Here is a 27,849-nt window from a genome sequence, read left to right on the forward strand (position 1 = left end):
GGGCGAGACTGGGAAGAAGAGGGCAGCAGGAGAGGGATTGATCCCACAGTACAAGAGTAACACTTTAGTGAAGGGAAGTGGGGTGTAGGGTTGTCGGTGCTGAAGCCAAAATGGGTTTGGTGTGTGTTCTTTCTCTATAAGTGAGGTGGCCTGTGGTGAACAGCTTAAGTGACAAACGTCTTTGCAAATCAGAGCTTGGGGGAAGGCTTGCCTCCTTGGTATGTGACTGTGGACACTTCAGAAGTAACTCAAGAAATTCTGTTTCCCATAAAAGCGGGCTCCAGGATGGGTTTTGTCCATTCCAAAGATAGGTGGGGGTAGTTTCCACCAAAAATGGTTCAAAGCTGTCAGTTCCTTAAAACCTTGCTCTTTTCATCCATATAACCAAGACACGAACAGCACATTTCTGGCTTTGGTCCATTTCCCAGTGAAATTAGGAAGCCAAAAAGCACCTGTAGACGGTGTGTCAAGAAAGATGGTTAGGAGTTTCTGTTGTGGCTTAGTGGGTTAAGTAGTGTCTGTGAGGATGTGGGTTCCACCCCTGGCCTTACTCAGTGGGTTAAGTATCCAGTGTTGTTGTGACTGCGGTGTAGGCCTGCAGCTGCAGCTCCAATTCAGCCCCTAGCTTGGGAACCTCTGTATGCCCCAGGTGCGGCCATTAAAATAAAATAAAATAAACAATAAAAAAAATTGTAATTTTAAAAAGTAAATATTAAAAAAGATGGTTAAATTTTACTTTGGGTTGAGATGGGAGCAGGAGATAATTCTCCCTCCCTGCTTTATTTTTTATTATAAATTTTTACTGAAATATAGATAACTTGCAATAAAATAATAGTTTTAAGTGTACAACATAGTGATTTGATATTTTTATAGATTATGTTCCATTTATAGCTATTGCAAAACATTTGCTATACTCCCTATGCTGAAGAATATATCTTTGTAACTTTTTGTTTTATACATAGTGGTTTGTACATCTCAATTCCCTCCATTTATTTGCACACACCCCCCCCCCCCCCCCCCCCGCCACTGGCAGCTACTAGTTTGTTCTTTACATCTGTGAGTCAGTTTCTGTTTTATTATATTCATTCATTTGTTTTATTTTTTAGGTTCCACATACAAGGGAAAACAGAATATTTGTCTTCCTCCGTCTAACTTATTTCACTTAGTGTAATACCTTCCAGGTCCATAGGTACATGGCATGTTGTTGCAAATGGCGAAATCTAATTCTTTTTATAGTTGAGTAGTAATCCATTATACATATCTCACATCTTTATCCATTCATCTGTTTATGGACACTTAGTTGTTTCCATAGCTTGACAATTGTAAATAATGCTATGACTATTGGTGTGCCTATATCCTTTCTAATTAGTGTTTCATTTTCTTTGAATAAATACCCAGGAATGGAATCGTTAGATTATATGGTAGCTGTATTTTTTAAAAAAATATTTTTTCAGGAACCTGCGTACTATTTTCCCCAGTGGCCATAGCAATTTATATTCCCACTCACCATGTACTAGTGTTCTCTTTTCTCCATTCCTCATCAGCACTTGTTATTTGTTTTCTTTTTGATGTTAGCCAATCTGGTAGGTGTGAGATGGTATCTCCTTGTGGTCTTGATTTGCATTATCCTGATGATTACTGATTTAGAGCATCTTTTCATGTGCCTGTTGGCCATCTATATGTCTTGTTTGGAAGAATGCCTATCCAAGTCTTCTGCCCATCTTTTTAATCAGGTTTTTTTTTCTTTTGACATTGAGTTGTAGGAGATCTTTGTGTATTTGAGGTATTAATCTCTTATCAGATATATCATTGGCAAATGTCTTCTCCCATTTGGTAGGTTGCCTTTTTGTTTTGTGGATGGTTTTCTTCACTGTGCAAAAGATTTTAAGTTTGATTAGGTCCCATTTGTTTATTTTTGCTTTTGTTTTGCTAGCCTGAAGAGATGGATCCACATAAATAAATAAATATTGCTAAGACCTATGTCAAAGAATGTACTGTCTATGTTTTCTCCTAGGAGTTTTATGGTTTCCCATCTTATATTTAGGTTTTTAATCCATTTTGAATTTGTTTTTATATATTGTATGAGAAAACATTTTACATTTCTCATACATGTAGCTGTCCAGTTTTCCTAGCACCACTTATTGAAGAGACTTTTTTCCATTATATATTCTTGCTTCCTTTGTCATAAATTAATTGTCCCTATTTGCAGATGGCATGATACTATATATGGAAAACCCTAGAGTCTCCACCTGAAAACTGTTAGAATTATAAGTGAATTCAGTAAAGTTGCAGGATATAAGATTAGTATAGGGAAATATGTTGCTTTTCTATACACTAGCAATAAATTATCAGAAAGAAAAATCAAGAAAACAGTTCCATTTACAATTGCATCAAAAAATTAAAATACCTAGGAATGAATTTAGCCAAGGAGGTAAAAGATGGGTACCTTCAAAACTGTAAGACATTGATGAAGGAAATTGAAGATGATATAAATGAATGGAAAAATATCTCTGCATTGAAAGAATTAATATTGCTAAAATGCCCCTACTGTCCAAAGCAATTGACTGATTTAATGCAATTTCTATTAAAATACCCACGACATTTTTCACTGAACTAGAGTAAATAATCCTAAAATTTGTATGGAACCACAAAAGACCCTGAATAGCCAAAGCAATCTTTAGAAAATGGAGGAAAGCCAGAGATATCTCACTTCTTGACTTCAGACTATACCACAAACCTATAGTCATCAAAAGAGTATGGTACTGGCACAAAAACACATGCATAGATCAATGGAACAAAATAGATAGTCCAGAAATAAACCCATACATATTTGGTCGATAAGAATGTATTCTTATTGTTCACTTTTCTTTTAAAAAAGTATTAGAGTACATTATAATTAGTCTAATCTTCATTATTAGAAGGCACTTTTAAGCATCTTAAAATGGAGGGAAGTGACTAAGAAGCAAGGGGAGGTACCAGAGACCAGTGTCTTCCCTTTAGTTCCTCCCGGATTTCATCAAAAGCTTAAATTTTCCCTAAGCTTTATTTCATTTTCTGTGCAACTATCTGTTGTTGGTGCTTCTTTTTTTTAATTACTTTTATTGATTTTTTTTTTTACTAATACTGATAGTAACTTCAGAAATTGTTTTGTACCACCCTAAGATGTTGGTTTTTTAAAAGTTAATTAAATTTTTTAAATTTAAAAGTAGGCTTTTTATTTCAAATGATGGGCAATTTTATGCAAATATTCTTGGTGGAAATAGACAACTCTCTCTGATATTTTTCAGTTGTTGATTTTGATTTCCACTCCATAGTTAACCAATTGAAAGGATCACAAGCCAAAGTTTATCAGCATCAGCAATCTAGGTAATGGGTGCAAGACTAACTACTTTGACAACTGAGTGATTCTGTTAACTGGCTAACTCTGGAAAGCACTTTAGTCAATGGGAAGGAAAAAGATAATATGGGGAGTTTGGTGAGATAAAAATGTTAAATTATTTTCTATCACTAAGGTTGTTTTTCTTACCTTAATTAGGATTTGCCCATATATCAATTCTCTCTCTCTCTCTTTTTTTTTTTTTTGCATTTTCAATATCACAATACCTGGATTTTGTGCTTTGTCCAGGGAAAATAATTTTAAGCTCTCACTTTTTAAAAGCTAAATCAGAATACTATCAGTTGCCTTATTTACCTGAATTTAACAGACATATGAAATTTAATCCCATGGGCAGCATGCACAACCTCCTGACATTTATTAATTCGCTGAAAGGTGAGTGGAGAAACAGCATTGCTGCTGCCCCCGTGATTTTAGGGATTATCTCTGGAGGACAACTGGCTTGAGCCCTAAGGCTTTTTAGGTTGTTGTGTTTGTCTAGACAGGTCAGGGGCGAGATAGCATCATTCCCACCACGCCTGATTTAACTTGGCCTTGGATGATACCACAGATGGGGTTCGAACCTTTCACAGTAGATTACATCAATTTAACCATTATTTCAAGATCTTATCTTTTTGTTTGAACAGCTTAGCTCCAGAGATAACATTTTATAGACCCATGCTCCTTCTAAACAGATGTCACTGTCATTTGGACCTATTCTGATGTCTGTCCCATAGACAATGGATTTTACTGAGTCATCCTTAGTCTGGACTCTACTGATCCTCACGAGGTTATTTGTTCCAGAGCTGGGGCCACCAGTGAAATCTCTGAATCTTGGCCACTGAATTTATCTGTGTAGAGCAGACTGGAGCAGACAGGGATGAAGCCATTCGCAGGACCTCTTCACCACCATGCCAGCAAGCTCAGGCTTAGACTGAATTAGGGTGGTTAATATACAGGGCAGGTTTGGACTTTAGTTTGGACTTTAGTTTGACCCTAATTACATGGTTAGGATAAAATATACTTAGGTAGGATAAAATCTCTAATGTAACGTCCATGGAGGTTAATAGCTGATTGATAAAAGAGTTTTGGCCAGTCCTTTCACCCAGACCTCTGAACAAAATATAGGGATGGGGCTGGGTTAGGCCATGGCACTTGGGGTCCTGGTGACAGGGTGTCAACTTTTCACTGCTGAGATCAAGTCCTTTCCCTACTTCTTATCTGGCAGCAGAGAACAGCTCCCATGGGCCAGTAGAGCCAGAACAGTTCGGAAAGTCAAAATTTAATATGTTTGGAGTGATAAGAGCCAATGTAGACAATTTGAGCAAAAGATTATTTTCTTTGAATATAGACTATCCGTCCAAGAAGACTCAAATTTTGTGCCTGGCTGTGCTATTTTGTTTGGGCTGGCTGACTTCTAGGTTCTGTTTACCCCCTTCTCCAAAGTAAAAATATTGACAGTATGAAGTCAATGAGATGGTTAGGGGAAAGGGATGGATGGGGTGAAAGCAAGCAGATTCTGAGGGTCTAGAAACATCCTGCTGCTTTGAGAGGACTTGGACACAAAATGATGTCTCCCAGGAAAATGAGGCATCCTGGGTGGCCAGTGGAACTCTCCACTCCTGTTCTGTCTGTTGCTCCCCTCAATAGTGGCAGAGGGTATGCCACCGCCACCTTGAATGAAGTGTCACAGGTGTACTTGCCTCTTGGTCAGGAGTACATTCTGGCTCTCACTGGGTTTCCTCTTTTCACTGATGCTCCCCAAAGCTGAGACTTATTGTGTACCCCAATCCCAGGACCCAGAAGATATGCCAGGATGCCTCCATCCAGCCCAATTCAGTCCTCAATAAAAACCTGAGCTTAAAAGAGGGGTGGCCCTCTGTACCAGCAAGCTGTACACTTGATGTGGGAGGTAAGAAATCTGAGGGCATTCCTCAGATCTGCACTGGATTTGGGCTCTCCACTTTCAAAGTGCTGATTAACTAAGTGCTACATTGCACAGCTTATGATAACACTCTCCCACCTAAGTAATTCAAGAAGATCGAGTTCCAGGTATTGAGGGTAGGAGAGGCTGTTGGAACCTCCTTGGCCTGGGTTCCTCTTTCCCCTAAAAAAACTTCCCTTAGTCACTCTCCAGGTGCTTGCCATTCAGAGTAATGAGATCCGCGCTGGTCAGCCAGGTGTGGATCGGCCCCCCCTCCCTTTCTCCACTCACTCCAGTCTGCTCTTCCAAGTCCAAGTACATTTAATTTAATTTATTTTTAATTGAAGTAGAGTTGATTTACAATGTTGTGTTAGTTTCAGGTGCACAGCAAAGAGATTCAGATATATATATATATATATATATATATATATATATATCTGAATATACATAAATACATGTATACTCTTTTTCAGATTCTTCTCCATTAAAGGTTATTACAAGATGGTGAGTATAGTTCCCTGTACTATGCAGTACATACAGTAGGTCCTTGTTGTTTACCTCTTTTATACATCACGGTGTGTATCTGCTAATCCCAAACGCCTAATTTATCCCTCCATGCCCTCCCCTCCCCCCGCCTTTACCCTTTGGTAATCATAAATTTTTTGTTTCTTCTATCTGTGAGTTTGTTTTTATTTTGTAAATAAGTGTGTTTGCATCATTTTTTAAGATTCCAGTTATAAATTATATCATATATTTGTCTTAACTTCACTTAGTATGACAATGTCTAGGTCCATCCATGTTCCTGCAAATCAAGCCCTGCATTTTAGAGTGGATGCTTGTGGTTTTCCCTGCACTGGCCATGACTGTGACTAATGCTGGGGCTTGGCATCAAGAGGACCATGGTTTCTATACAGTGAATTGCCTTCTCGAGGCTAGTCTTCTTCAGTAATGAAGCTGATACCTTTAAAATCTGTAACTCCCTTACTCTTTTGCCTTACCCCTCATTCGGTATAGAGTTCAGGTGGGAAAAACAAAAGAATAGTTGACCCTCCATCTCCGTAGATGCAGAACCCACAGACTCAGAGGGCTGACCATACTCTGCCATGTTATATAAGGGACTCAAGCATCTGTGGATTTTGATATTCATGGGGGTCTTGGAATCAATCTCCTGATGTTAGATAGTCTGATACTGATATTAAAATAGTCTCCTCTTGGGAAGTTCACAGGGCAGTGGGGGGAAGTGGGTAGATAGAAATAGAAGCAAAATGCTGTGAATTAGTGGAGGGCAGTGTAGAGTAAAATTCGAGATCTCCACTTCTGGATTCATTTAACTTTGGCTGCATTCCCAGAGGTACCACTCACTAGATGAATGATCCTGGGAAGGTTCTTTATTTCAGTGGTTCAGTTTTCCCTTCTGTAAAAAGGGGGAAGGAATTACCACCTCACAGGGTTGTAAAATTTTAGTGAGATGATATATGTATGTAAATTGATTGGCACAAATCTGAGCACACAGAAAACATCAGGCTTTTTGGCCACTGTTAATTATTAAAAGTATTGTACATATGCTGTGGAGGGGCACTTGACTCTTGGTGTGAGTATTCTTATCTACAGTGAGGGAGAAAATAAGCCTGTCCATAACATGGAGTGACAATAAGAAAAGCAACCCCAGATTGTACCTAATATATGTTTTCTGAGCTTCACTCTGTAGGTTAAGTTTGCTTTTCATCAATAATAATTTGTACTAATTGAGTGGTAACTGTTGTCTAGACTAGCTTCAGGTAACAGACAGAGGGAAGAGCCATCACTGAATAAGGCACTGATCTCTTTGTTTCCTGAGTAACCGTTTTCCCAAGTGCTAAAAAAAATAGAAGAGAAGAAGAAAGAAAGAAAGGAGAAGAGAAGAAAATGGAAGAGAGAGGAAAGGGAGAGAATGAAGGAAGGGGAAGAGAACAGAAAAGAAGAAAAAAGTATATGATTCAGTTCCTTCCCACAAATAATGGCTATGTAGTATTTTGCATTAGTATCACCAACGTAATGAAATTAATTTATGGATGTATAATAATTCAAAACTGACCAAGGAAGTCATATCCCAGATTAGGATGGACAGAGTACAGGTGGAAAGAGGGTTATGTATAAGAGAAGAGGGGGAAGACTCTTATGAAATATAGGAAAAGAGAGAACTCTACTACCATTCTCCTTTACTTGTATACTTCTGCTAAGATGTATGGAATCTTGCCCTCACAGTCACAAACACATTTCCCCATCAATGGCATCTCTGCAGGAGATTTAGTCTTAGGAGATAGCAGTTTTCATATGCAGATCTTGCTCTTATTTCAATATTCTAGTACTTCCCCAATTTTGCAGTGGGAAGAAGGCCCTGTTGCACTCCTCTTGGTTAATGCCGACAGCCAGCCACCTACTTATGACCTCACCCCTGCCATCCTCCCCCAGCTGCCCTACTCCCACCTCCTCTTTGTTCTGCAACCATGACAAACATGCTTGTCCTCAACATGGAAAGCTCCCTCTGCCAGGAACATTCATCCCCAGACCTTCACACTTCTCACCCTGTCACTCCTTTTAGGTCACTGCCAAGGTCCTCTTTCTGGAGAAGCTTTCCCTAACCATTTCATTCAAAATGGGACTCTCCATTCTCCCAGTATGCCTCTTCCTCTTGCCCAGCCTCCATAACAGTAATCGCTGTCTGACATGGTAGGCATACACGTGTTTAATTGCTGATTATTGCTTTCTCTTCTGTGTTAGGTTGGGTTTCCTAGAAGCAGAAGTGGAGCAAAGAATTCAAATGCATATTGAGGGAATGCTCTTCCAGAAAAACACCTTGAGGGAGGAAGTGAAGCAGGAGAGCAGGAGGGGAAGCAGCCAGGAAGATGTGGTTTCAGGGAAAGGTTAATCTTGGCAAAGAATTTTTTGGTCCATTAATTACACTTGGAGACAAGGGGCCGGTCCTTTGACCCTATCCGTCAGTCATCGGCTGTAGACCGGGAGAAGACATCGTGATTGCCTGGCTGAGGCAGTGCACCTCTGCCGAGGATGGCTCTCCTGGGAATGGGGGCAGCTGGAAGCTGCAAGCCAACACACATAGCACCTGGGAGAGGGTGTGCTGGCTGGGTTAAGGGACACAGGCAACTGAATGACATCTTACATGTCTCTCCCACAATATAATCTCCATGAGATCTGGGACTTGATCTGTTTTGTTCCATGGTGTATCTAGCACACAGAACAGAGCCTGACACATAGTAGGCCTTCAGTGAATGTTTGTTAAATGAAAAAATGAATGTAGTTGAACTGGAAAAGTGCTAGATTGGGGATACAATAGTGAATGTGACTGTTTCTGCCCTCATGGAACTTATGGGTCTAATGGAATTTAGATACAGGTAATTAAAATATAATTGGGTAAGTACTGTAATAGGGAAAGCAGAGAGAGCTAAGAGCATACAGTAGAGACACTTAAAATCCAGAGTTTGGGAGGAGCAGATATTACAAACCTTTTAGTATGGTCAAGGGATGTCTTTCTAGGGTAATCATTCACAGTGAATGGAATGCACACTAGTAAAGTTGGGAAAACACCAATAAGACTGTAGAGTTATTGAAGTTCCCGTCTTGGCGCAGCGGAAACGAATCCGACTAGGAACCATGAGGTTGTGTGTTCAATCCCTCGCCTCTCTCAGTGGGTTAAGGATCCGGTGTTGCTGTGAGCTGTGGTAGGTTGCAGATGTGGCTCGGCTCTGGCATTGCTGTGGCTGTGGTGTAGGCTGGCGCTATGGCTCCGATTTGACCCCTAGCCTGGGAACCTCCATGTGCCACGGGTGCAGCCCTAAAAAGACAAAAAACAAAACCAAAAAAAATTGTAGAGTTACTAGGAAGATTTCAATCCAGTTGTCTTTCCTCTTGATTTGTGTCTCAAATGGAGTGATTCGAAGGAGAACTATCCAAGCCAGGACCACTCCCATCTGTGCCAGACTCTGTTTCCTCATCTGTAAAATGAGAGGATTGAACTGTTGATTTCCTTTGAGAACTGACCTTCCTCAAGAGCGAGTAGGCTTTGTCTGTTTTGTGGTAAAAAGTCAGAGAATGCTAGATAGTCATTTAGTGCCACCAACCAGCTGTTATGCTTTGGAATTGAGGAATTCCTTTGGACACTTATTAATTGGCATTTTTTCTCCGCTATAGGTAGATACAGTAAAAAAAAAAAAAGAAAGAAAGAAAGAAAGAAGGAAGGAAAACTCAAGTGCCCTGAAGAATATAGCTACCACAGTGATATTTTGGCCCTGCTGGTCCTATTTTAACTCTGTTGATGGATGAATTCACTCAGATAGTCTAATCCAGCTGAGGGATTTGGTACTGGATGGACACAAACCACCTTCCTCAGATTTTTCCAATGTGGTTCTTTGTTATGTGTAAAGTCCTATATATTTGGGGGAATGAGATGTGTGTGTGTGTGTGTGTGTGTGTGTGAGTGTGTGTGTGTGTGTGTCTGTCTGTCTGTCTGTCTGTCTGTCTGTCTGTAGGTACATGAGCTTGTGTCTAACTGGGGAAGAGCTAGTAGGCGTTGGCTTGGGTAGCGTCTTCAGCTTAACATGGCTTTCAAAGTTTGAGTCATATGCCCAAAGATCCGTTCATAATTCACCTTGGAGAATGGGGAAAAATAGGTTTTGGTGAAATATAAAAAGGCTATTGAAATGTCACAGAGGGGTTATGTAACGGTGGATTATATAATGCCAGAGAGTAGGGGCAGGAGAGGGGACATTGTTCAGATATTTCTAGTAATTTGAAGACATTCAAAAACAACAATGTTCTCGGGTACTATCGTGTTTGTTGCTAGCTTTTGGCAGAGCTCTTCTGATGGTTGTAAGCCCTTCCTAGGCTGGGCAGTCAGCTTGAGCACAGGGGTGGGGCTCTGGCTCCGAATATCTCACCTCTGCCCCATTCTTGCACTGCTTTTTGGCCCCTCAATGGGAGGTCTTGATTGGCCGCTTGGTCACCCACCCCTTGGAACAATTGTTTTGACTCCTGCCATGTCTAATGGGGCCCACCCGCTAATTTCTTTTTCCAGGTTTATGCTTGGATTTCTCTAGATTTAGAGCTTTGATTGAAGGGATATAATATGTCAGAAAACTAGGTGGATTTATTTACTGAATATTAATTTTTTGCAAGATGATAGTTCCCTGAATGCTAGTAGTTACTAAATATGTTTTATGTAAGTTTGTTGAATGTTGGGATATTTGTGAATATAACGGGTGAGAGAGTATTGCTGCGGTTCATTCATTGAATGCTGACCTAAATAATGGTAAGGTAGTGGACGGAGAGGGGTCCTGGACTAGGAGGTGGGAGAGACTGGTTCTTGGCACTGCTCGGTTGTGACCTTGCAAGTTGCTTGACCTCTCTTGGCCTCAGTGTCTCCAGAGGACTAGATCAACTTTTAAGGATTCCTTTAACCCTGTGAAGGTAGCTCAGATCCGTGCTGCTGGAAAGCTTATAAAACCAGCAAGGGTGTGTGTTTCCATTCAGGTATTTTAAATCAAGCTCCTAGGACTTCGGGTCACATTTGGGCTTGTGAAGAATGGAACCAAGCAGTGAAGGCTCCAGCTTATCAGACACCCTAACTTAATTTTGATCAAATGTTGTTTTTGTAATGAAGTAGATTACTACAATAACAGTGTGCTGGGGTGAAGGGTTTCAGCTCCAGACAAAAGGGTTGTTTTTGGTTGTTTTAAGGGAAAGCCGATCGCTTCATCAGAACTGGGAATGAACCCTCTTGGGAAAGCCCTTGCCGTGGACGCCAATATATATGTCGCCCTGAGGCTTAAAGGGAAATTCTATCTTGGAGACAGTCAAAAATCTTCACATATTTCTTTTTTTCTTAAGTGAAAACAGAGTTTCACCAACAGATTTGGAAAGTTGTCCTATTTAAATGGTCTCCTTCTCAGAGGAGGGGAGGGTAACCAATACTAGATAGAAGGAGAAGACTTTTCCAGGAAGGTTTTATTTATTTATTTTTAATTTTTTTTTTTTGTTTCAGCAGGGAAGGACTTTTGTGACTTTTGGACACAACTGTCATGAAATGTCACTAATATTATGACCCACATACAGAAACCCTGTCCCTTTGCAGATGGGAATGCATGTGAAGTGACACCTAGTAGCACTTCCTTAGTATTTCCTTGCAGACCAGGACACCATTAGGGCCATTAGCTATTACTTAAGAATAGAATAAATAGAAAACTGGCAAAATATGATCAGTTAGGATTGTCTTGTGTGTGTCTTTTTAGGGCCATACCCATGGCATATGGAAGTCCCAGGCTAGGAATCGAATTGGAGCCTAGACACAGCCACAGCCACGCAGGATCCAAGCCTCAACTGTGACCTACACCAGAGCTCACAGCAATGCTAGATCCTTAACCCACTGAGCGAGAGCAGGGATCGAGCCCGAGTCCTCATGAATACCAGTTGGATTCATTAGTGCTGAGCCACACTGAGTGCTCCCAGGATTGTCTTTTATTTATTTATTTTTTCCTTTCAGAGTCATTAAAGCAAAGTTCTCTAGGGGTGGGGTGGTTAGAATGGGTTGGTGGTTTGGGTTATCGCCTTAACCCTAGACCAGAGTTACCTTCATTGCCTCTTGCCCTTCCAGTATGTTCAGCCATTTCAGTTGGAGCAGGGAAATAGCTCCCAATTCTGTGGACATTGACTAGCCAGAAAGATTCACACAATTTCATGTCTTCCTCCAACATGATACCTATGATAAAAAATAATTACTTATTTTTTAAAATTTCATATATGTCTTTATATATATATTTTTAGGGCCACACCTGGGGCCTATGGAAGTTCCCAGGCCAGAGGTCGAATCAGAGCTGCAGCTGCAGGCCTGCGCCATAGCCACAGCAACACCAAATTTGAGACACATCTGTGACCTATGCCAACGCCGGATCCCTAACCCACTGAGCGAGGCCAGGGATCCAACCCGCATCCTCACGGACACTATGTTGGGTTCTAAACCCGATGAGCCACAACAGGAACTCCAGATTACATTAATTTTAAACATGGTAGTTTATTTAATGGCATAACCCAAGCCTAACAGCACTTGGAGCCATTCTTTGGAAAACATCTACTACAAGATGAGATGACATTGGCAAGCCAAGAGTTAACAGACTACCAGAGAGCGAGTAATTTCTCTCCTCACCTCTTGAGAAGGAAAAGCCTCAGCCATGGATTTTTGACTTCCCTCCTTGATGTATTAGATTTTACAGGAAATTTAATGGGGTATGTCCTTTGTATCAAATGGCTGAATGACGATATTTCTCTTTGAGGAGATCCCATACGTTAAAAAAGGAATTTAGCAATTAGGAGGGTAAACTTCACACTGTGAGCAAAAAGTTTCATTACTTCAAGAAAAAGGCTCCTTTAGTGAGTCACACCCAGCGCTTTGAAAAGAACATGTTAAGTGAGGAACAGAAGCCTGTTTCCTGAGTAATGGCTTCGGGTAAATTGACATGAACTTGGCCAAAAGGTCTGCATGCTGGGCAGGACCCAAGAGGAATCAGCTAGTTTGTGATTCTAGCACCCTGAACACTGGCATTAAACCTTTCACCTCACTTGGATGCAAGATTGTACCTCACTGCTCAGAAAGTTGTTTTTTGTTTTTTGTTTTTTTTTCCTTGACCACCTCTGTGCCTTTAAACAAGAGGCGCTTCTGGATAACACCTTTTTATTTATGAGAAAAACATTTGCACATCTTTTATGTTTTGTTGAACTTTGTTTTGACCAGAAATAAGAAGCTGTGTATGGTGTATTCATGGAGACCAAATGAACTAAGTGTGTTTAACTGTGGCTTGAGTGTTCTGGGGAAGTGTTTGGGAACTGAACTTCCAAACAGAAGGCCAGTGTTCAGGGTCCCTAGAGAAATAATGACTGAGCCTTCTCATGAACATTTTGTGCTTCGGGTGGGGCAGCTGAGTATGGAAGGGAGGCCCAGGGCAGCCCAAGTATGTGTACAGGTTAGAGAGATGTTTTGACCCACCATATTGATAGCTATTTTTTAAAAAAATCATGATGTATATAAGTTGTTATTTGGAACAACTGATGAGGTCATATAATAAATATATTTGTGGATAATTGGGGTTGGCTGTTAAGGGAACTCCAGAGCCGTTTTTAAAAATGCCTTGCAAACTCTGGACTCCTGGAATGCTGCTTGCAAGCTGCTCAGAGCTCAGCTATCCACTAAGTGAAGCTCTTTTTATCTGAGCTAGTGTCCCTGGAGGATTCTTCTTTTTTTTTTTTTTTTTAAATAATTGTGTTAGAACCTTCTATTTTGAACAACTGGGTAAGAGAGAACAAAAGTAGAAATGGCTGCTCTGGCTGAAAAATGGGGGAAGATACAGCTAAGAAAACCTTTAAGCATGATTTGTTTTTAAATAGATGAAGCTTTTATTTTATTTTTTTTTTTACTTTTCTGTCACATGTCTATATTTCCTCCCTCCTGAAGTGGACAGGTAGGAGTTTGAAGAATGGAGATTTTTTGTTGTTGTTACAAACATTCTCATTTTTGTTTATTTCATGCCCAGAAAGCAAGAGAACAACGAAGCATGGCCTTTGTCTTTGGTCTTCTCCACCCCCCACTTTGTCCCATTATGTCCTTTCTACTTGTACATTTAGTCTGAATTTTAATATCTACTATCCAAGAGCACTCATAATGCTCCTTTTTTCAGTGGGATTTCCCAGTAAACATACTGACTATATTGTTCTTAGGAAATTGCCCAGTGGATGGCGGGCACTTGTGTGACACACATCTGTCACCTGGGCATGTGCTTCTTGTCTCCAGCAGCCAGATCTACCTCTTCGACGGACTGTCTCTGTCTCTGTGTCTATATTCCTCTTAACAAGCCAAGGCCAAATTTTACTTCTTAGGGGACATGAGTAATTGGTTTGGCATTTTCATCCTTGCAAAAATGGATTTCAAGTATTGTTTAGGATAGGAAATTAGTCAAAACACTTTTTTTTTGACATGACAATAACATAGCATTTCAAAGCAGTTCCAGAGAGAAGACAAGCATAGTTGTATAAGGTTTGCCCAGAGGGGGGTCAGAGGAGGAAGTCCTTAATAGAAATGGAGCCAGAGAGACCTTCCTTAAAGAAAGGACTCAAAGGGCTAATAGACCAGAGGCAGGGGGAGGGAGAGAAGACCTAAAGATTCCATCCACCTCTAAGGAGGCTGACACCAACTGGCCCTGGGGGCCAAGCAGTCTTATTTGTATAGAACAAGTACAAACACTTTTTACATTAGAAATTTTCTAAGGAGAAGTCCCCCCCCCCCGCAAAATATTAAGATGGTAAATGTTTTAATTGGATAGTTTCTAAACACAATTAAGCACAAGATGATCACAAACTCAGCGTTCTGTGCCTGCCGCCTGCCATTATTATTGTTAACATCCCCTTTCACTTGCAAAAACGTCTCAGAGTGTGTGAAAAATCACCTGTTAGACAGGATCAGCCTTTAAGAAGGGGATCTTTATTGAATTAAGTGTTAGACCACAGAAGCCCATCTTCGCTGTTAAGGCTTTTGCAATCTGAGACAGAAAGTTCTAGAAATAGTATCTTGAGTGTGGAGGGAGGGTGAAGGACATATACAGGGGGTGACCTCAGCTTCTCATTTCTGATGTCCTTTCCTGATAATGTCTGCCAGGGTATCTAAGAGATTTTATCATCCTTTGTCTAAGGTCAGGAACGGAACAGGGGACAAGCATTTATGTAATATCGGTACATAAAAACTTGTAACAGGGGGCAACTACAACCTACATGTGTTTTCCTGCTAAACTTACACAGTGAGGCTGCCAGAGTTTTCCATAAGAGGTAAAGGCACTGAGAAAGATCTAGGATTGGAGTGATTAAAACCTAGAACCCAGTCTCATTAGAAAGTTCAGGAGATTGTGATCTTTCTGTGGCTGTTGCAACAATGATGAGACAGACTTGTAAATATTGATGCTGCCACCTAACCGCAACACTGAAATAGAATCCTTTCCTTATAGTCTTTCTGCGTTTCTTGCTGGTTCAGGGTCCTCTAGCGGGAACTGGTCTCACGAGTGAATAAGCTGGCCCAGCCAACTGGCCGAGAGATTGGACGGATCGTGGTCTTTTCATGAGCATTTTATAATGAATATAAACCCCAAGGGTCTACTGTGTGCTGGGTAACCCTCTGAGAAAGAGACAAATAACACTGTTATACCGACAAGAAAACTGAGGTTCAGAGAGCCCAAGTGATATGTGGTTAAGACTCAGAGGCAGGATTTGAAACAGAATTCCTGAGCTTTCATCTTGATGTTTCCGTTTTGTCTCTTTGTTTTACTTTGAACTGTACTTTATTTTTCTCATGACTGTAAGAAGACAGACATTTTTTGGCTACAAATGAATCACAGATGCAAGGGAGTGAGGAGCCTTGAGACGACTAGGTCTATCCTGCTGCACTTCCTGACCTCCTGATGTGGCCTGGGAGGGCGTGGGGTAGAGTGAAAATAGCACTGGCTTTGAACCCAGATACACCTGGCTCCACCACCCTCCCAGCCACTCAAGAAGTATTTTATGTTCTATGATGTACTTTTTTTCTTTTTTCCTTTCTTTTTTTTTAAGGGCTGCACTCCCGGCCTTTGGAAGTTCCAAGGCTAGGGTCAAATTGGAGCTGCAGCTGCCTGCCTACACCACAGCCACAGCAACATGGGATCCGTGCCATGTCTTCCACCTATACCGCAGCTCACAACGATGCCGGATCCTTAACCCCACTGAGCGAGGCCAGGGATTGAACCTGCATTCTCCTGGATACTAGTCAGATTTGTTACCATTGAGCCACAAGGGGAACTCCTGTTCTGTTCTGTTCTAAGCCCTTGACTTAACAGTTTTATACAAGAGGGAAAATATTCTAGGTTGAGTTTTTTATTCTGATTCTCAGCTTTGTCATCTCCGACACAGGGTGGAGGGACCCTTCAACATTTGTGGACCCTTCAACACAGTGTTTAAAGCTATTCAACATATTGTAGAAGGAAGAGAACTGGTAATGGAGGGCAACTGGGGCCATGATGACCCAGCGCAATGTGGGTGTTGCAGACTGAGGACAATCTGATTGGTCCAACATTATTAGAACCTCTCCTTCAGACTGGCTGTCTGTGGATATAAGGACATTCAGCATCACGTATTTCAAGTAGCCAAGTCCTGAATTCTTTTGTGTTATTAAAGGAACGAGTTGTTGTTTTCCCTACTTTGTATAGACTGAATGTCTGTCCCCTCAAAATTCACAGGTTGAAATAGGAACTCCCCGACCCCATGGTGTTAGGAAGTGGAGCCTTTGGGAGGTGACTGCCCTCATAGAAGAGACCCCAGCGAGCTCCCTTGCCCCTTTCACCATGTGACACAGTGAGAAGGTGGCTGTCCGGGGACCAAGAAGCAGGCTCTCACCAGATGCCAAATCTGCTGGCACCTTGATCTTGGATTTTCCAGCCTCCAGAGCTGTGAAAGATAAAATTCTGTGCTTGATAATATACCCAATCTATGGAATTTTTTTTATAACAGCTGAACAGACTAAGACACATTCCAAACTCTGGAATCTTCCAAAATGAAGATGGTTTGTGATTGTGGAATTGGCTGTCAAAGAGTTGCCACCAAGGCAGTGGAAAAATTCTGTCTCTTTCTAGCAAAAGGTTGATATCCAGATACTTACAATGGTGTCTTTTGAGGAATGTGTTTAACAGACAGAATGGGAACAGATTTTTTTTTTTTCTATGAGCAATACTTTAAGTTCTGCTGATGATAATCTCATATTTACTTAGAACTTTTGGCCTTTCAGAAGCACATTGTTCCCTAGGAACTTCTTTCCTCCTTTTTTTTTTGGCCATCCCTGCAGTGTGTGGAGGTTCTGGAGCCAGGAATCAGACTCGAGCCAAAGCAGTGACAATCCCAGATTCTTAACCCACTGAACCACCAGGGCATTCTAAGTGGTAAATTCTTTTTTTTTTTTTTTTTGTCTTTTGTCTTTTTGTCTGTTGTTGTTGTTGTTGTTGTTGTTGCTATTTCTTGGGCCGCTCCCTCGGCATATGGAGATTCCCAGGCTAGGGGTTGAATCGGAGCTGTAGCCACTGGCCTACGCCAGAGCCACAGCAACACGGGATCCGAGCCGCGTCTGCAACCTACACCACAGCTCACGGCAACGCCGGATCCTTAACCCACTGAGCAAGGGCAGGGACCGAACCCGCAACCTCATGGTTCCTAGTCGGATTCGTTAACCACTGCGCCACGACGGGAACTCCTAAGTGGTAAATTCTTATCAGTCATTCTGGCTACTTCTTTTGGCTGCATTCTTGGCATTCAGAAGTTCCCAGACCAGGGGTTGAACCTGAGCCACAGGAGTGACAATGCCAATTCCTTAACTACAGGCCACTAGGAAACTCTTTCCTTTTTCTAATATAATGATTGAGAACACTGCCCTAGGGAACTAAAGAATTATAGAATGTTAGAGCATGAAGAGAAATGAAAGATTTTCTGATACAACTTCGTCATTTTACAGATTGGAGCGAGAGTAGGATTGAGTCTTGCCCAGTCATTCTTTCATGCATTCATTCACCATGTGTTTATTGTGTGCCTATCATGTGCTAGGTTCTATTCTACATGCCGGGGTTACAGCAATGAGCGAAACAGATACATGCTTTCATGGATTTATATTCTTTATTTTTGCCTTTTAAGGCCGCACATGGGACATATGGAAGTTCCCAGGCTAGGGGTTGAATCGGAGCTGTAGGATCCGAGCTGCATCTTTGACCTACACCACAGCTCACAGCAATGCCGGATACTTAACCCACTGAACAAGGCCAGGGATCGAACCAAAGTCCTCATGGATACTAGTTGGATTCATTTTCGCTGAGCCACAATGGGAACTCCGAATTTATATTCTAATGGAAAGGTGAATATTCAGTAAAAATTAAACAAATATATAGTAAGTCAGGTAATGGGAATTGTTAAGAAAACATGATTAAACAAGGTGAGGGCTAAAGGGTGATGAGGGAGAGTGCTGTTTTAGATAAAATATTCAGTGAAGGTGACATTTGCACAGTGTCTTGAATGAGGTGAGGGAATGAACCATGTGGATATCTGGGGAAAGAGCATTCCAGGCAGATAGAATAGCAAGTGCAGGGCCCTGAGGAGGACTCATGCTCAAAGGCCAACGTGACCAGAATGAATGGATGGAGGGAAGAGTGGCAGGGAATGTGATCTGAGAGTAGTGAGGGGAGAGGATACATCGTATAGGGCTTGATGGGTGTGGCAATGGCTTTGAGTTTTTAGCCCCTGGAGGATTTTGAGTTGAGGAGTGATGTATTTGTGCTTGAAAAATAAAGCCACGCTTGGACTAGAAGCTAGGTCTCTGCAAGGCAGAGCTTATAGGTGCTCCCACTATATCATGCAGCTCTCTATACTTGAAGTTAAACTTAAAGAAGAGATCTTGGTGCAAACTATTACATTCAAAATGGATGGGTGATGAGGTTATACTGTATAGCACAGGGAACTTTTGGAATATATATATATATACATACACACACACCTGGGTCATTTTGCTGTACAGCAGAAATTGGCACAACATTGTAAATAAACTATACTTTAATTAAAAAAAAAAAGAAAAACTAAGGAAAAAAGGAACAGATCCAGGAAAATTTTAGGAAATCTCTCTATTTACACTATTACCATGATTGGTACTTTCATCCAGAGTTTGGTAAACACAAAGTAATAAAAAAAATATGCTCACACCTTTCCCTTATCACTCTGAAGGAGAAATAGCAACTTAGATGCATTTCTCCATGCAGAACTTCATGATTTGGAAAACATAATATTTAGGGCAAAGGAAATATGCCTTCTACAGAGAGATCATGCACCCCTTACTTGGGATTTCAATGAGTGGAAATAAGTCTCTTTCAGATAAGTCTATTTGTCAGCTTTCAGCCCACTCACACCCTTTGATTCCGGACGTTACTGGTTGAACTGTGTTTGTTCCAGCCAGAAGTTATCACTTTACACTCTCCTCTGTGAGATTTAAACAAGCAAGTGTTCGAGCAATTTGGAAAGATGCAAAAGTCTGAAGGATTCTACACTGGCGAAGAAAGACATTTGATACAGTTCCTTAACGTTGAGATATAATTTTCTTCTTTTCACTCCTTACTGGATTTAATATTTTTCTTTCACTTACGGCAGTAAAGTCTATCCAGTTGTGCTGAGTTCGGTATTGCATCATGATAGCTGGACTATTGTTTTTCAGACGTTCTCTCAGGTGATAATAATAACTGCTGCTATAGGCTGAGAATCTTTTTGGAGTTAGACCTCTTGCATACACTGCCTGCAAGTTGCATGCTATTATCCCCATTTTACAGGAAACAGAGGCTCCTAGAGGTTCAAGTATTAATCCACATCTACTCAGTCAGCAAGTAGCAGAGCCAATATTTGAGCCCTGTCTGGCTTCATTACTGGCTAGCTTTCCATCCACACCATGTGGCACCATGGTGAATGGAGAATTTCCACTAATCTGGGTAATTTAATGGAGTTAAGATGTCAAGTGTGCCCTCCTGTTTGGCTGCTCTCCCATACTTGTTTTAGAGTAAAAGAATCACAGAATTCAGGTCGAAAGAGACTTTAAAGGTCATTTACTCCAAACTCCCTGTTGATTCCTGCAAAAGCCTTGTCAAGTGATCCCCTCGCCTCCTGTTACGCTTGTGCTCCTCCAGTGATATGAAATTCCCAAGGCAACATTCCCACTCTTGGGCTATTTCAAAAATTATGAACTTTTTCCTTACACTGAGTCATCTTCAGTCTCCCTCTCATCCTCTGAAGCATGTAGAAGGGAACCTACCAAGTTATCAGAAGACAATGTTCATGTTCCCATTTGGACATCGCTACTAAATTACTTTTTACTTGATTTTTTTCTCTATGGTATAGTTTGAGGTCAGGTTTCCAAATCCTGCTTAATTTCCTCTTCACACATTTGAGTTGGCCTCTATCCCTTTTCACTGGGAATACCCAGGGTTCAAAGCAGTTTCTTCAGTGAGGTCAGACCATGTGTCTGCCACTGAGTGTCAGGTCAAGCTGCTGTTGATTCATGCTGAGGTTACCACTGACTCAAACCCTGCTGTCTGTTTTGTCCACGTTCTTGCTAATGAAACACATCTTCCTTATCCAGTCCTAGTCCAGTGTTTATTTGGACCTGCCAGCATTTATCTTTACTCGGTTTCTTTCATTAGATCACTCCCTTGCCCCAAATTGTCAGGATGTTTTGAATTTTCATTTGAAACAAACCCTCCTTAAAGTCATTTTGCTTCACAGACAGATTTTTGTTTCTTTTGCATGATGTCCTTTATTTCCATTGTAGGGATAACGTTTTGTGGCACAAATGGGGACTTGTTTATGCATTGTTCTGAAACTTGTGGGGAAGGCTGGACCATCTTCACAGTGAGCAGACTACACAGAGGAGTCTAGAGATGCTCTCTGCCTCCTGGCAGATCAGTCTGAAGCGTTTGACCTTGCTCGTAGCAAAATGTTGATTATAGGAGAACTTGGGATCTCAAAGGAGAGGTGAAACCCCCAAAGCCTTGCCAGTGTCCCATTCCCTGGGAGCTATTCTAATTTTCAGTATTTGAAACAAGGATGAAAATGGAGCTTTGCCAATCTGCAACACAAAATGATGAAGTTCTTTTGGTTAACTCGATGGTGACTTTATACCAAGAGTGAAATCCTTAAAAGGTAGAATGAGAATAGGTAACAAATATTACCTATAACTGGGGTTTAATCATTGACAAACATAGTCATTACTCAGGATAGGCAAATGTGAATGACCTTAGGTCCAACTGATTTTTTCCAAAACCAACCCTGTATATGGAGGTATTTTCTTTTCTGTATGTTTCATTATTACCAGCAACATTGTAGATGTACATGTCTGGAATGAAAGTGCAACAAAATTATACAAGTTTGCCACTTTGTGGTCTAGATATCAGCTCAAATATTTTCTGAAATTATTATAAAATTAAAATTTTCTCAGGATAAAAAATAAAAAGAAAATTTGATGAATGGTGATAAAACTTGAGCTATGCTACAGAAAGATAAAAACTGTAGGGTGAAGGAACTAACAACTTGTAGTTAGTAACTTAGGTCTACACAGCAAAATAGTCTTGGCAAAAGTCACTAAATGAAAGCTATCCTCAAGTTTATCCAAATATGTGCTGTGGATTTTGGAGCATTCCAAAAGTGACTCTATCAAGAGCAATAAAATTGTTTTATTTTAATATCATTACCATTGTTTTTATTATTATAACTTTGTGGTATATATTCTAGTGAATTAATATGATAAGATAATGGAAGTCCCACCCTTAAAAAAATCAGCTATTTATTCTTGTTTATTTTCTAGATAAAGTTTGTAATTATTTTATCAAATTCTAAAACATTCCTTATTGAGAAGTTGAGTAGAATATCATTAACTTTATACATTTACTTACACATTAATTTTTATACAGTTTAATAACTTCAGTCTGGAAGAATTAACAACTCTACCAAGTAAAATCTTCCCATCAAGTTAAATTGGATTTATTTATATAATTATTTTCAGTTTGTTTCATTTTCTTTGGTAAAATTTTGAAGATTGCTTCAAAAAAATTACCACATATGTCTGTTAAGCCAATTTCCTTTTTTTTTGTCCTTCTTTTTGTCTTTTCTAGGGCTGCACCCATGGCATATGGAGGTTCCCAGGCTAGGGGTCTAATCAGAGCTGTAGTGGCTGGCCCATGCCACAGCCAGAGCAACTCGGGACCCAAGCCGCATCTGTGACCTACACCACAGCTCAAGACAACGCCGGATCCTTAACCCACCAAGCGAGGCCAGGATAGAACCCTCATGAGGTTTTGTGGCACAAATGGGAACTCCTGCTTTTTTTTTTTTACTTTAAAAAAAAGTCCCCTGAAATTCCTAAAATAATAAATGTTTATTATTATTTTAATATAAGTATGGGTTCTATCTGCTTAATTTTTCATTTAGAATGTTGGCATCTACATTTATTAGTTATATTGATCTGTTTTATCTTTCTCAGATTAGGTGTTAAGGTTATACTATCACCATAAAATATATTGGGATATTTCCCTAAGCCAACCCCAGTAGACAACAGTGTATCCCAAACTCTGATCCATAGAAGTTTCCATGAGTCCCTGATGTGATGAGAAAAATAAAGAAAATGTAATGGATTTGAAACCTAACTTGATTTAATTTGAAGAATAGTTCTTAATCCTGAGATTATGTACCTCCTATGCTCTCAATGTTAGCATTTTTACTCTTTTACAAAATGATTGTGATGATGATAAGTGGTAATAAAGAAGAAAGTTTCTGCTAGAAAAAAATTGAAAGCTGGTGATAATTCCCTATTGGTGTCCCCAACTTTCCCCTCAGTTTTCATGGCTTATGAAATTCAAAAGTTTGGAAATTATTATTCCAGAACAATTTACGCAGCATGCAATAAATATAAACTGGCTTGTGTCTTGGAGTTACTCTGAAGCCGTGTAAAATAGTGTTTGAGAATATAGACTTTCCACAAAAAAGAAATTCATGGACTTGGAGAACAGATTTGTGGTTGCCAAGGGATAGAGAGAAGGAGTGGGATGGATGGGGAGTCTGGGGTTAATAGATGCAAACTATTGCATTTGGAGTGGATAAGCAATGAGATCTGGCTGTATGCCACAGGGAACTATATACAATCACTTGTGATGGAACGTGATGGAGGATAATGTGAGAAAAAGAATATGTATATTATATATATATATATATATACACATGTATATACACATATATATATATATGAATGTATGAATGACTGGGTCAATTTGCTGTACAGTAGAAAGTGACAGGACACTGTAAATCAACTATAATGGAAAAAATTAAAATCATAACATTTTTAAAAAGTATCAGGAAAAAAGAGAGAATTTAGGCTTTCAGGTGTGTGACAGCTAGCAGTTACTTAATTATTCTAAGAATCATTTCCCATACTCATAGAATGGTGCTAATAAACAGGTGCCTTATAAGTCTGTTGTGAGGTGTGTGGGGTTAGCAGATGCAGACTATTACAGATAGAATAGATGGACAACAAGGTCCTACTGTACAGCACAGCAAACTATATCAATATACTGAGATGAACTAAAATGGAAAAGAATATAAAAAAGAATGTATATGTATGTATGACTGAATCACTTTGGTGTACAGCAGAAATTAACACAACAGTGTAAATCATCTGTCCTTCAATTAAAAAAAAAAGAAAAAAATGTCTGCTGGGAGGCAATATGTTATGATGTTTAGCATAATATGTGCATATAGTAAGTACTCAATACATATTAGCTGTTTACATTACTAATATTTTAACATTCTTCTCTTGATTAAATATAATTGCCTTTTAAAAGTTGCCTGTTCTTGATTAAATTTTTAAAACTTTTAATTGAAATATAACGCATATATTGAAAGGACATAGAGTGTATTACTTGATGAATTAAAGTAAGTTGAATACATTCATGCAACTCCCTAGCTCAAGACACAGAATATTACTAGCATCTCCAGAACCACCCCTTCCCCCCCATTATGCATCCATGCAATACATACAGGTCTTACCAATGAAAGGTAATCATTTTTCCCAAAGGTAACTACTATCCTGGTTCTTAACACCACAGACTGTGTTGCGTGTTTTTGATATTCTTAAAAATAAAAACATGTAATATATATTCTTTTTTTGTCTGGAGCCCTTTGCCTAACATTATATTTTTGAGATTCAAGAGTATTGGTGCATACAGCTATAGATTTTTCAGATGTATTACTGTATGGTATTCAGTTGTATGCAGAGGACATGGTTTATTTATTCATTATAATGTTGAAATGTATTTAGTTTGCTTGAACTTCAAGATTAGTGTAGTTAAAGGTATAAATTTTTTATCAGTCTTTTTGAGATCCAGTTCTTGGATTTGTTAATATATAATTTGTTTAGTCTACTGGTTTTATGCTAAGATCTGCTCTTATCTTTAGTAATTCATTTTTTCTTCTTCCTTGCAATTCTTCTCCCTAAACTTAGGTTAAGCACTAAATTCATTTGCTTTCATTTGATGAAGTTTTGTATGCTTGTCTCAAGTGTGCTTTTTTTGTGAGATAAATTCTAATTCTGTCAGCAGGCAAAGCTTGGGTTTATTTTTCTGAATACGACTAGATTGTTTTTAAATATTAGTTTATGGTGTTGTGAATTTTCATCTTTTTCTTTCTTCATATTCATTTTAATGAGGGGTTTGGAGAGGTTCCACAATTGCTACCACCAAACACTCCATGAAGTGTTCAGTACAGATTTTGCTGTACTGAAAATTTGCTGGCTGCATCCATCCTCCTGTTCATCTATCCGTGCATCCTCCGACCCATCTTCCCATCCATCTATGCATCCTCTAACCTATCCTCCCATCTATCTTTTCATCCATCCATGCATCCTCCTACATATTCTTCCATCCATCCTCCAGCCATTCTCCCATTCATGCATTCATCCATCATCCGTCCATCTATCCATCCATCCATCATTATTATTTATGAGGAACAGCACAAGGTGCTGGAAGAACTTAGGTGAACAAGGTAGGTTTTCTTAAGGATAAGAAGTAGCCACTGAAGGAATTAAGTAGGGACTGACAAGGCCGATGTACCTTTTAGAGACACAATTCTGACTATAATATGGAGGACGAATTTAAGTGGAGTGAACTAGAGTTTAGAATCAGGTTTTCAGAGGAGTGGGTGACTTTCAGGTGCTTGCTGCTCATTAGGAGTTGCTGGGATACTGCAGTCCCATATCCCAGCCCAGAAGGGGACGCCTTCAATTACATTAAGGCTTCATCATGCACAAGACCTGAATTTTTGGCATGCAACTTGAAAACTGTGTTCTCAAAGATGAGGCCTCCAATTTTTTTTTTAAAAAAATTCTTATTCTGGCCTTTAATACAAATCATTAGAAATCATTACTATTCTAACTAGAGGCAAGTAATGAAGTCTTGAAATTTCCAGAATTGCTTTAAGCTTAATCTGAGCATTAAACTATTTATTGCCTTTTTTTCTGTGACATTTTAAATACTAATGGAGGATTCATAACTCTTTTTTAGGATCCAAATTATATTTTATAGGAAATAATTTAGTCTTTGAGCCAGTTAGCTCCTCCGAAGTGTAAAGAGTTTTATCTAGATAATTCAAAGCCAGTTTAAAAAAAAAAAGAAACTATGATGTAATAGGGCTAATTCCAGTAAGCCATCCAGGAAGATTAATCTTATTAATTTAATGCTATATCATATAACTTAATCTTTAAAAACATCTTTTGGAAATAAAGACACCAAACACACGACCCCTGGTCAAAGCTGGAACATTTGGCAGTGATTTGAGAGGGGATTAGGGGACGCATAATTTGAATAGCTGTCCTGGCGGGTATGCTGGATTAAGGAGCAATATGGTGTTTAGGTTTCTGAAACTGCATGTTCTATAGACTTGTACTGATACCCGGACCCATGAGAAGTAAAAGAAGCTGCCTGTGTGCTGTACAAGGTTAAGAAAATGACAGAAGTAACTTAATTTTATTATCATTATTATTATTTTTGTCTTGTCTTTTTAGGGCCACACCCATGGCATATGGAGGTTCCCAGGCTAGGGGTCCAATCAGAGCTATAGCCACCGGCCTACACGCCAGAGCCACAGCAATGCACGATCCGAGCAGTGTCTGTGACCTACATCACAGCTCACGGCAACGCCGGATCCTTAACCCGCTGAGTGAGGCCAGGGATCCAACCCACAACCTCATGGTTCCTAGTCGGATTTGTTTCCACTGTGCCACGAGGGGAACTCCAGAAGTGACTTGAGAGTGGAGTTGGTGATTCAGCAAAGCTCTGAGTCAGTCCTCACCCACAGGTCTGGTATGGCTGTTGCAAGCCCTGGGCTATTAAAACGGGTTAGATTGAACTGAAGGGGAAAGGGAGGAAGAGGGATATACTAGAAGTTTAGTATATACACACCACTATATGTAAAATAGGTAAACAACAAGGACCTACTGTATAGCACAGGGAACTATATTCAATTAATATCTTGTAATAACCTATAATGGAAAAGAATCTGAAAAAGAATATATACATATATGTATAAATTTACTATACATCTGAAACTAACACAACATTGTAAATGTACTATATTTTAATGAAAATCTTTTTAAAAGGGGGGAGCTTGATTATAAGCATGGGGATCCTTGGTCTTAGTTCTGGATTTCCTTTTCTGTATATTATTTTCACAGAGTTAACTGAAATGAGCTATGAAGGTTGGTATTTGTAAACCCAAGCAGCCCTAGTTTTCCCTCCCTCACTGGCTAACACATTTAGTTGCCATATTGTTAAATTATTTTCTCACCTTGATTAAGAAGAGAATGGTGGTCACTAGCTGGAAACATGCATAGATATTGCTCTTGGAGTGAGACCGGTGAGGTGGGGGTGAGGGAAGAATGGGGACATGGGAGGCAGAGGGAAAGAAAGGGGAAGAAAAATGGTCAGCTAACTTAAATACATCTAAAAAGCTATTTGTGTTCCTTAGGTGAAGTCTGTTAAAACAAATGAAGGGATTGTTACCCAGCATCTTGTCGAGCAAGTATGATAATCGGAAAAAAGTAAGTGATTTATTAGTCTACGCTTTTATAATCAGAGTTCAAAAAGCTTATCCTTTTCTACAATATGTGGTCTTAATAAGAATTATAAGTCAGACAGTGAAAGACAAACATATGATATCACTTATATGTGGAATCTTAAAAAAATATAAATAAACATACAAATGAACTTAACTGTAGAACAGAAACAGACTCACAGACTTTGAAAACAAATTTATGGTTTCCAAAGGGGATGTGTGTGTGTGTTGGGGGAGAATGGACTGGGGATTGGGACTGGCATATGCACTAGCGGAATGTGGAATGACTATCCAGTGGGGACCTCCTATATAGCACAGGCTTGTCTACCCAATATTCCATGATAATCTATATGAGGAAAGAAACTGGAAAAGAATGGATGTGTATATGTATAACTGAATCACTATGTTGTACAGCACATATTATCACAATGTTGTAAATCAACTACAATAAAAATTTTAAAAATGAAAAAAAGAACTATAAGTCAGATGAATTGTTCACTGCTTTTCCAAAGGTCATGAATAAATTATAAAATCAAGACAAAAAGCACTGGCAAATTACAGTCATTAGCAAAAGGAGAATATTGGAGTTCTCAGAGTAATGTATAACACCCCAGCAAGGGGATTTTTTATCATCTTTTAGATTGCTGAGTTCCAATATGTTCCAGTAGAGGGGGTAGAGGGTCAACTCATTTGACTTGGGCTCAAAAAATCCAACTTAAAAACAAGTTAAAATAAAAAATTGTAGGAGTTCCTGTTGTGGCTCAGCGGGTTACGAACGTGACTAGTATCCATGAGGATGCGGGTTCAACCCCTGGCCTCGCTCAGT

The 27,849-nt window shown here is 39.7% G+C and overlaps 1 long non-coding RNA gene across 1 annotated transcript in view; it reads left to right on the plus strand.

Annotated features, from left to right (window-relative positions):
• LOC125131433 (uncharacterized) overlaps nt 1-27,849 on the plus strand; it is a 170,586-nt gene that overhangs the window by 100,894 nt on the left and 41,843 nt on the right. The window contains exon 5 of the long non-coding RNA XR_007135919.1: nt 26,937-27,009. This is a non-coding gene — a long non-coding RNA (uncharacterized LOC125131433). The remainder of the gene's footprint in view (nt 1-26,936; nt 27,010-27,849) is intronic.

The sequence above is a fragment of the Phacochoerus africanus genome, chromosome 7 (genome assembly GCF_016906955.1).
Source record: "Phacochoerus africanus isolate WHEZ1 chromosome 7, ROS_Pafr_v1, whole genome shotgun sequence".
Classification (NCBI taxonomy): Eukaryota; Metazoa; Chordata; class Mammalia; order Artiodactyla; family Suidae; genus Phacochoerus; species Phacochoerus africanus.